The sequence below is a fragment of the Schistocerca serialis genome, chromosome 7 (genome assembly GCF_023864345.2).
Source record: "Schistocerca serialis cubense isolate TAMUIC-IGC-003099 chromosome 7, iqSchSeri2.2, whole genome shotgun sequence".
Taxonomy (NCBI): Eukaryota; Metazoa; Arthropoda; class Insecta; order Orthoptera; family Acrididae; genus Schistocerca; species Schistocerca serialis.
Genome location: NC_064644.1, coordinates 527,857,629 through 527,868,908, shown reverse-complemented (window position 1 = coordinate 527,868,908; position 11,280 = coordinate 527,857,629).

Genomic DNA, 11,280 nt, shown 5'->3' with positions numbered 1-11,280 from the left:
ATTTCAACAAGATAATGCACGACCGCATGTTGCAGGTCCTGTATTGGCCTTTCTGGATACAGAAAATGTTCGACTGCTGCCCTGGCCAGCGCATTCTCCAGATCTCCCACCAATTGAAAACGTCTGGTCAATGGTGGCCGAGCAACTGGCTCGTCACAATACGGCAGCCACTACTCTTGATGAAGTGTGGTATCGTGTTGAAGCTGCATGGGCAGCTGTACCTGTACACGCGATCCAAGCTCTGTTTGACTCAATGCCCAGGAGTATCAAGGGCGTTATTACGGCCAGAGGTGATTGTTCTGGGTACTGATTGCGTGAAAATGTAATCACATGTCAGTTCTAGTATAATATATTTGTCCAATAAATACCCGTTTATCATCTGCATTACTTCTTGGTGTTGCAATTTTAATGGCCAGTAGTGTAGTATTGGCTATAGTTACTGTTCCCTGTAGGTTGTCAGCAGTGCTGTAATCGTTCAATAGTGAATTTTTTGGTAATACAAGCGTACTATATTTCTTCCGTTTAGGGCCAACTGCTAATTTCTCTATCAATCATCGATCCTCTGCAGGCTTTCGCGCATTTCGCTGCAGTCTTCTGGAGCTGATAACCTTCTTATAGAAAACTGCACCCTCTGTGAACAGCCTGAAGGTGATTCAGAAGGCATCCACTACCTCATTTGTACGGGGTGTTCAAAAAGTCTCTCCGCAGTGCCGTATGATTGGTAGCCGCGCGTGCCGTATGATTGTTCGCCTGCCAGGGTTACTTCCCTTCAAGTGGACTCTCCCAACATTCCACTGTTTCGTTTATCTCAGCCAGCGTCAGTAGTATCGTTGGTGTGTGTCGTTACTTGTTGACGTGAACGTTCAAGTTTAGTTCCTTTTTCGTTTGTTTTGTTTTTGTCATTGTTGAAATGATAACCATTCAAGAACGTGTGTTTTTAGTCGAATAAGTGTTCATAGCTGGCGGTAAATACGCAGTTTCAATTCGTCAATCATTTAACTCAGTTTTCCCGGGGGCAACAATCCCACATTGCGATACTGTGCGAAATTTGATTAACAAATTTGGAAGTACGGGTTCAGTGGCAGATGCACCGAGAAGTGGTCGTCCTAGCTTCTTGTCTGAGGATAAACTACTCGATATTTCTGATAAAATGTCCAAGCGCCCGAACAAATCAGTAAGAAAACTCGCCCGAGAAATCGATGTTAGTGTCGGAACGGCCCACACAGCTGTAAGGAAACAATTACAAGTTTTCCCATACAAAGTGACAGTCGTGCAAGAACTGAAATATACTGATCATGACAAGAGACTGCATTATTTTCAATGATTCAAAAATTTCGTTCCGCAAAAAGGAAGGGATATTCGTAATGAAACGTTTTTCACGTGGCGTGGTTTCATTTATCCCGTTACATGAACTCGCAAAATTCTCGCATGTGGAGTACTGCAAATCCATTGTGTTTTCATGAGGAACCACTTCATTCTTTGAAAATAGGAGCTTGGATTGCAATTTCTAGACGTCGGATTGTGGGTCCCATATTTTTCAACGAAACAATAAACGCACAACGATACTGCAGTGATATTCTGTACCCATTCATAGGAGAACTTGTGGGAAGTGAAACACTGAAGGGTTATTTTCAAAAATATGGTACAACCGCGCATACAGCTCGCGTTTAAATGTCCGTGCTTGCTGGTGTTTTTGGTGATCGCATAATTTCACAGAGACTTTGGCCTCCACTATCGCCTGACCTAACACCACGTGACTTTTTCTTCTGGGGTGCAGGGAAAGCAACTATCTATAAAAACCGTCCAAAATCCATCGATGAAATGAAAACTGCAGTATCCACTTTCACTGCTTTTGTTACAGAAGAAATATTACAGCTTGGTTTGGAAACACGATTAGACGAATTGATTTGTGTATTCAACAACAGGGGGGGGGGGGGGGGACGACGACGACGGCGACGACGACACTTTCAAAATTTAATGTGAACATTTGTAAGTAAAAGTGAATATTCAATAAATTAATAACTTGTATTTCACTGAGTTTCTTTTTCGGTATATTCACTACGGCATACGGCACGCGCGGCTAACAATGATACGGTGCTGCGGAGAGACTTTTTGAACACCCCATATTTACTCTAAGATTTAAAAAAATGAAAAATAAAATAAAAAAGACTCATCGTCAAGGAATTATCCGAGTGGGACGGAAATCGATAGATGTGGTGTCCATGTACAGACAAACAAGTGATAAATTTTAGAGAAACTGAATGATTAATTGAGGAGAAAGAACTTCACAAATTGAGCTAGTCACTAACGCGTTGATCACCTCTGGCCCTTATGGAAGGAGTAATTCGGCTTGGCATTGCTTGGTAGAGTTGTTGGATGTGCAACTGACGCGTTAGATCTACGAAATCTAGAGGTGATTGGAGGGCACTGCCCATAATGTCCCAAACGTTCTCAGTTGGGGATACATCATGCAACCTTGCTGGCCAAGGTACGGTGTGGCAACCACGAAGACAAGCAGTAGAAACTCTCACCGTGTGCAGACGGACAATATCTTGATGAAATGTTAGCCCAGGATGGCCCGCCGTCACGGGCAAGAAAATGAGCCGTATAATATCAACGTAAAGCTGTACTGTAAGTGTGCCACAGATCACAAACAAACGGGTCCTGCTATCAAAAACAACGGCACCTCCGCCCATTACTCGTGATTGCCGGCCCATATGGCTAACGGCAGTCGGGTTAGTACCCTACCACTGCCTGGGCAGTCTCGAGACACGTCTTCGGCCTGCAGTCTTATTTATTGGAGCAGAACTGTCTTCAGTGATGAGTCCCGCTCCGAACTGAGCCTCGAAGACCAGTGAAGATGTGTCTACAGACGTGCTGGACAGCAGTGGATGCCAACCTGGAAGTCGTCCGCCATATGGCCCGACATCCAGAAGTGATAGCTCGGGGTGCAATTTAGTTTTGTAGCAGGACCCCATTGGTTGTCATCCGCGGCACCCTAACAGCATAGCGGTACATCGACGATATTCTACGCCCACTTTTATTGCCCTTTAGGGTAACCCATCCTGGGCTTACGTTCCACGGAGATAATGTCAGCAACGCACACGGCCAGAAACTGCTTGTTTTCACGCCTGACAAACTCTCCTTTTGTCAGCAAGTTCACCGGATCTATCACATATTGAGAACATTTGGAGCATTTTGGGCAAGGCACTCCGACCAGCTAGGGATTTTGAAGATCTAAGCCGCTAACTGGACAGCATTTGGCACTATAACCCTCGGGAGGACATCCCACAATTCTGCCAGTCAACGCCAAGTCGAGTAACTGCTTGCATAAGTGCCAGTAGTGGACCAACACGTTGTAATAATGAACGTATGGCAGCGGCGTCAGTACACAACGTAGTTTGAAGCGTACTCCACACAACATCGCCGCTCAACACAGTCAGCGTGCATTTGTAGTCATTTGCGCATTTGTCGAACCCAAGCATCACAACCATTTTGGAAAAATTCAGACTATTTCTTCTCGACTCATGATTTTAAAGACGTTTTAACATCATCCGTGAAGGAGGATGGGGACGCTGTAACGGACATTGGGAATGTGCGGCGTTGTATGAAGAAGTTTGGAAACTGAGAAACGAACGACGCAGATAAAGCACACAACGACCATCCGACATCTGTCAGTAGAGGACGTGCCGATGAAGTGATTCGACTGAGAGGAACGTTGGAGTTCAGAGTCAACAGGGAAATCATTGAAAGACGTTCATGCCATCATGCTTCATCACGATAATGGACTTACACCTTATTCTGCACAACACAAGCGATTGCAAAATGGGTGGGTCAGTGGTTCCCTGTACACCCTACATCCCTGATTTTGCTCCGTCTGACTTCCACCTGTTTGGACTTATAACAGACAGTCTATGTGGTTACAGATTCAATGACTTGAACGAGATTAAAACTGCTTTACAATTATGAATTAAGAAGAAAAATCCAGAGTTTCTGTGAACTGGTTTTGATACCTAGGTTCAACGACGGCGCAAATGTCTAAAAGTGCATGGTGTCTGTGTTGAACAGTAGTGCTGGGTAGAGCACAGTTCAGGCTCGGAGCTATACTAATTCTCCTGTTACATGTTCATTGTTGAAATTTTTATGACACAGGAGGTATTACTTTTTGATCCTCCCTAGAAGTCTTACATGTGTCGATTTTGTTCCGTTGAGGGAAGACTCCACCCAAAAATTTTAACTTTTATTCTACTTCGCCGATGTAAAGCTAATTTTAAAATCATGTTTATCACGTAAAGACACAATCATTGGTTCGTCAGGTCTGTAATTTTAATATGATGTAACGGTCCTTTTGGAAACCATCTTTTGGTATTCAGACCTCAGTTTTCATATTACAGATATTTTGGGCACATTCACAAGACTTTGTCCAACAGTTCTAAGCATTAATTTCACGAGAGCTACTATTTATCTGCTTTAAGTATTTTTTCTAGTTTCTTACTTTAATTTTCTTTATTATCGCTACATAAATATGATGATAAAATAGGGAAAGTACATTTTTGACAATATTAATGCATAGAAATATGCAAATACTTCAAGCTTAATTCCTGCAAAAGTTTCACTGAGGCGAGTTAACATCAATAATAAACAAGTTACCACTCAGAAAAACAAATTTACACGAAAATGGATTTTATAATTTTATTGAAAAGTGCAAGATCATATCTACTAAATTCACCATCACCATGGTTTTCCTTTTCTGCTTCTACAAGGTTTCTCCTTGTTGTAATTTCAAGACCAGGGTAGCCATTTTCTAGGATTTTCCTTCCTTTCCTTGTGGACTGTAATTTCAATACCAGGGTAGCCATTTCCTAGGATTTTTCCTTCCTTTCCTTGTGGACTGCTTGATCCTTCGTCGGTTCCTAGATAAGCAGATCTTCTTCTGGGAGGGTGATAAAGGGGTGCTGGGACTCATGCTTCCTTCAGCCGTCAAACATCCCAATCTGAACTGAGAAACAGATTCTGTAAGACTTAAAAGTTTTCATTTTTGGGGAGGGGGGGGGGGGCGGCACTTGGACCAAATGACACTAGAATTTCCTGTCTTGCTATCAGTGCATTTTGCCAACAGTGCATTCGATGCATGTGCTGATAGACAGGCACTATCTCGACCACTTTAACAGCTGTCATTTTACTATGGTTCCTCGTGCAGTCCATATTTCAAACATTTCTTTGACGTAGTTGTGATTCGAATACATCCAAATCGTTTTGGGATCTCAAAGTAAACACTCCGAAAGTGTGAAATACCCATCAAAACTTTTGTTGAAAAAAAAATGACGTTTTAGGGTGGAGCCTCCCCTAAAGAGTGACATGTTGAGTTGCGTCTGCAAGGCAGTCCCGAACCCTGACAGGAGTCTGGTCCGATACTGGGTAAGTTCGATATTGTGTCATCAACCAACAGTGAGAACGTATGTCAAATGCTTTCCTCGCGATGACCGCCACTTCACGTCGTAACCAGAACTACTTAAACATAACTAACCTAAGGACATCACATACATCCATGCCCGAGGTAGGATTCGAAGCTGCGACCGTAGCAGTCGTGCGGTTCCGGACTGAAGCGCCTAGAACCGCTCGGCCACCGCGGCCGGCAGTTATAGCTGTGGCAGCACTGTGTCCTGCTACGGATTCCTCGGCCCATCCACCAAAAAAATTAACAACGATAATACTAAACACAGCATGCCGGGAAGACACGCCGGGTGGGCAGACAAGCAGATTTCGATACGTCCGATGAGAGGGCAAACCATCGTGACCTGCAAGCGAGTCTCACGTTCGGCAGGCGCTCGCGCGGGCGGAAACACTAAAAAACTCCATCCGAACAGGCCATGAAGGCCCAACTGTACCGACCGGCCGCCGTGTCATCCTCAGCCCACAGGCGTCACTGGATGCGCAGCTGGAGGGGCCATGTGGTCAGCGCACCGCTCTCCCTACCGTACGTCAGTTTTCGAGACCAGAGCCGCTACTTCTCAATCAAGTAGCTCCTCAGTTTGCCTCACAAGGGCTGAGTGCATCCCGGCAAACACTACGCACGATAGTATAAAAACGTATGCAGGTCACTATAGCCAATGCATTTGGCTTCACTGTGATACGTTGCTACATACACCAACTATCGAGAGTTACGACCACGCACCGAAATTCTGGACTAGTATCGGGTGATCAAAAAGTCATTGTAAATTTGAAAACGTAATAAACCATGGAATAATGTAGATAGAGAGGTAAAAATTGACACATATGCTTGGAATGACATGGGGTTATTAGAACAAAAAAAAACCGAAGTTCACAAAATGTCCGACAGATGGCGTTGGACAGCAAAACGTCAGTGACTGCACATGACAATCGTGTATAAAAGGAGCTGTAATGAGAGAGAGAATCAGATGCGCCAGCAGTCGCAGCATGTTGACGTTAGCTGAAGAGAAGCTTGTAGTGAAGCTGTATTATCAGAATGGGAAATGTGCTAGTTCAGCGTTACGATCCTATCGCCACAGGAAGGGGATTCGAATGGGTAAACGTCCGTTGACAAATGCAGCTGTGGCGAGAATGATTTCGAAGTTCGAAGCCACGGGTTGTTTAAACGATAGACCCCGTAGTGGCCGACCGAGCACAAGGCGTAATGCTGCTGAGACAGTTCAGGAAGAAATGGAGACTGTAGCGGATTCGTCTATGCACGGGGAAGTCAGCGCTCGTGCAGTCGCACGTCGCACCGTCATTCCATACACTACTGTTTGGTTGGGACTTAGGCGTACCCTCCGATGCTAACCGTACAAAATCCATCGGAATCATGAACTGTTGGGTTGGGTTCTTTGGGGAAGGAGACCAGACAGCGACGTCATCGGTCTCATCGGATTAGGGAAGGACGGGGAAGGAAGTCGGCCGTACCCTTTCAAAGGAACCATCCCGGCATTTGCCTAGAGCGATTTAGGGAGATCACGGAAAATCTAAATCATGATAGCCGAACGCGGGATTGAACCATCGTCCTCCCGAATGCGAGTCCAGTGTCTAACCACTGCGCCACCTCGCTCTGTCATGAACTGTTACCTGGCGATTTAGTGAAACGGAGGGCATTTGCAGAGTGGGCGTTAAACATGGCGGAAGATGACGATTGGTTGAGTAACGTGTTGTGGACCGACGAAGCTCATTTCACGCTCCGAGGGTCTGTCAACGCCCACAACTGCAGAATTTGGGCTACCGAAAATCCTAGAACTGTCGTGGAAACTCCATTGCACGACGAGAAAGTCACGGTATGGGTTTGATTTACCACATCTACCGTTATAGGCCCTTTTTTCTTCGAGAAAATGCGTGATTCTAGTTTTGTAACTGCTACCGTGACGGGTGAGAGGTACGCCGATATGTTACAGAATCGCATCATCCCCAGCCTGGCTGATAAACACCTGCTGGAACGTACGATGTTTATGCAGGATGGCGCTCCACACCGTATTGCTAGACGCGTGAAAGATCTCTTGCGCGCGTCGTTTGGTGATGATCGTGTGCTCAGCCGCCACTTTCGTCATGCTTGGCCTTCCAGGTCCCCAGACCTCAGTCCGTGCGGTTATTGGCTTTGGGGTTACCTGATTTCGCAAGTGTATCGTGATCGACCGACATCTCTAGGGATGCTGAAAGACAACATCCGACGGCAATGCCTCACCATAACTCCAGACATGCTTTACAGTGCTGTTCACATTATTACTCGACTACAGCTATTGTTGGGGAATGATGGTGGACATATTGAGCATTTCCTGTAAAGAAACATCATCTTTGTTTTGTCTAACTTTTTTATGCTAATTATTGCTATTCTGATCAGATGGCGCCATCTGTCGGACATTTTTTGAATTTTTTTTCGTTCTAATTTAACCCTATGTCATTTCAAGCATGTGTGTCAATTCGTACCTCTCTATCTACATTATTCCGTGATTTCTTCGGTTTTCAAATTTATACTGACTTTTTGATCACCCTGTACTTTGGTGTATTGTGTCACTTACTGTCTACGCTTGGCCCAACTAAATGGATTCTGAATGAGAGTTTCACTCTGCAGCGGAGTGTGCGCTGATATGAAACTTCCTGGCGGATTAAAACTGTGTGCCGGACTGAGGCTCGAACTCGGGACCTTTGCCTTTCGCGGGCAAGTGCTCTACCAACTGAGCTACCCAAGCACGACTCACGCCCCCTCCTCACAGCTTTACTTCTGCGAGTACCTCGTCTCGTACCTTCGAAACTTTGCAGAAGCTCTCCTGCGAACCTTGCACAACTAGCACTCCTGAAAGAAAGGATATTGCGGAGACATGGCTTAGCCACAGCCTGGGGGATGTTTCCAGAATGAGATTTTCACTCTGCAGCGGAGTGTGCGCTGATATGAAACTTCCTGGCGGATTAAAACTGTGTGCCGGACCGAGACTCGAACTTGCCCGCGAAAGGCAAAGGTCCCGAGTTGAAGTCTCGGCCCGGCACACAGTTTTAATCCGCCAGGAAGTTTCATAAATGGATACTGTTTATCGGAACGGATTATGGCTTGTGAATTGGACTCGTACTTTCGTGGTGGGTGTAATAACCGTACGTCACTGACTAAGCCTGTGTTCTCTCGGTCCTAACGTACTAGAGATCGAGGAAGACGGCGTGGACGTGGGAGCCGCCGATGGCAGCGTGATAGGCAACAGCCTGGAGGCGGTTGTAAAATGCCAAGGGGACTGTTGGAGTGGGCCGGGGGTGGGGGCAGCGGCTCGTCTGTTTTTGGAGCAGACCGCAAGAGGCGCGCGCGTTCTTGCCGCGGGCGCCGCCGCTCGGTGCGAGAGGAGAGGCGCCCGCCCGCCCGGCGTGTCCAGGCGTGGGCCGCAAAACAGCGCCCGCCAGAGTCAAGAACCGCGACCAAGGACCCCGTGGCGTGGCAGCTGGGCGCCCGCGGCTCACTGGCTGCCTTGGCTACCCGGCTACCTGGCCGCCGCCTCTGCTACCGGCTGCCGCGCGGCACTGTCTCCGAGGACGAAGCAAATGGTTCACATGACTCTGAGCACTATGGGACTTAACATCTGAGGTCATCAGTCCCCTAGAACTTAGAACTACTTAAACCTAACTAACCTAAGAACATCACACACATCCATGCCCGAGGCAGAATTCGAACCTGCGACCGTAGCGGTCGCGCGGTTCCAGACTGAAGCGCCTAGAACCGCTCGGCCACACCGGCCGGCAGGACGGAGCAGCCCGCTCTAAAAGCAGCGGCAAGAGCACATTCAGTATAGTAGCGTCCTGTGGTGAGGATTCGAGGTACGCCACGAACGTCCGTCTTACTCGGAGATTACGAGGGGCGTTCAGCAAGCAAGCAACACTTTTTTCCCCGAAAACGGGTTCTACATCTACATCCATATTCCGCAAGCCACCTGACGGTGTGCGGCGGAGGGTACCTTGAGTACGTCTATTGGTTCTCCCTTCTATTCCAGTCCCGTATTGTTCATGGAAAGAAAGATTGCCGGTATGCCTCTGTGTGGGCTCTAATCTCTCTGATTTCATCCTCACGGTCTCTTCGCGAGATATACGTAGGAGGGAGCAATATACTATTTGACTCCTCGGTGAAGGTATGTTCTCGAAACTTCAACAAATGCCCGTACCGAGCTACTGAGCGTCTCTCCTGCAGAGTCTTCCACTGGAGTTTATCTATCATCTCCGTAACGCTTTCGCGATTACTAAATGATCCTGTAACGAAGCGCGCTGCACTCCGTCGGATCTTCTTCACCCCTTGTATCAACCCTATCTGGTACGGATCCCACACCGGTGAGCAGTATTCAAGCAGTGGGCGAACAAGTGTACTGTAACCTGCTGCCTTTGTTTTCGGATTGCATTTCCGTAGGATTCTTCCAATGAATCTTAGTCTGGCATCTGCTTTACCGACGATTAATTTTATATGGTCATTCCATTTTAAATCATTCGTAATGTCTACTCCCAGATAATTTATGGCATCAACTGCTTCCAGTTGCTGACCTGCTATATTGTAGTTAAATGATAAAGGATCTTTCTTCCTATCTATTCGCAGCACATTACACTCGTCTACATTGAGATTCAAATGCCATTCCCTGCACCATGCGTCACTTCGTTGCAGATCCTCCTGCATTTCAGTACTATTTTCCATTGTTACAACCTCTCGATGTATTACAGCATCATCCGCAAAAAGCCTCAGTGAACTTCCGATGTTATCCACAAGATCATTTCTGTATATTGTGAATAGCAACGGTCCTATTCAGGATTCCAATACACCATATTATTCACCGTTCCTTCGGCTATTTTTCAACCAATCTCCGTTCAAAGCGACGGCCTTACGCCACCTTAAGGCCTGGCCAGACAGAATGCGGCCTGGCCGTCCGGCCTGTGGCCTTGAACCGCAGCCGGCAGGCCGCACTGTTGAATCGCTCGTTACTGTAGGGCGGCGGTCTCACAGAGTGCGGCTCTGACGCACCGGCCGCCGCCGGGTTGTCACAGATTACAGATTCGCCGCAAGCCGCAGCGGTTGCTTGCCTCTGTTGGGGCACTCAACTGCTCTGCTGTCACACTGGAAGCAGCGGCGTGAGGCGGTTTTTGTCTTGCAGCTCGCAGTGCACGCAGCATGGACACAGAAAGACTTATAGACGAGGTGAGGGAATACAACTTTTTGTATGACACGCGGGATCCTGATTTGGAGGTAGAATACTTTTGCCCTCGATATACTCTTGATGGAAAGCTGAATTCTCAGAAATAGTATTGTCACTGACGTCCATAACTTCCAATATCAACTACTGTAAACTCGTAGTATGGATCAACGATCGCCAGGAGAAGCAGCTAAAAGAATTGCTTGTAACAGAAGAACTGGGATCCTCTATCCTTCGGGCATTTTAACCTGATAGGCTTTCCGTGTATGCTTCCAAGGCAGTTCGGAAACCTCCAAACTTCTAGAAATCCTTCTTCAGATTTCTTCCACATCTCTGTTGTAGGAGTAGGTAAGTACTTGGGCTGTAGAACAGTCCGTATTGCCTGGCACACTTGTTTCACAATTTCTGAGGCTGTTAAACGACCTAACCGAAAAGAAAAAGCTATGTTCTGGTGACTGTCGCTTGTAGTCAAGTATCTGGAAAAGATTAAAATAAATTATGCCGATAGAACGGATATATAAGTTAACGACCAAAGAAATTTGTTTAAATACAATGACAATGTTATGAATACAATGAAACAAAACAATCTATTAAGTAGAAAGTTCTCTCTAGCGGGACATGCGGAACTAGA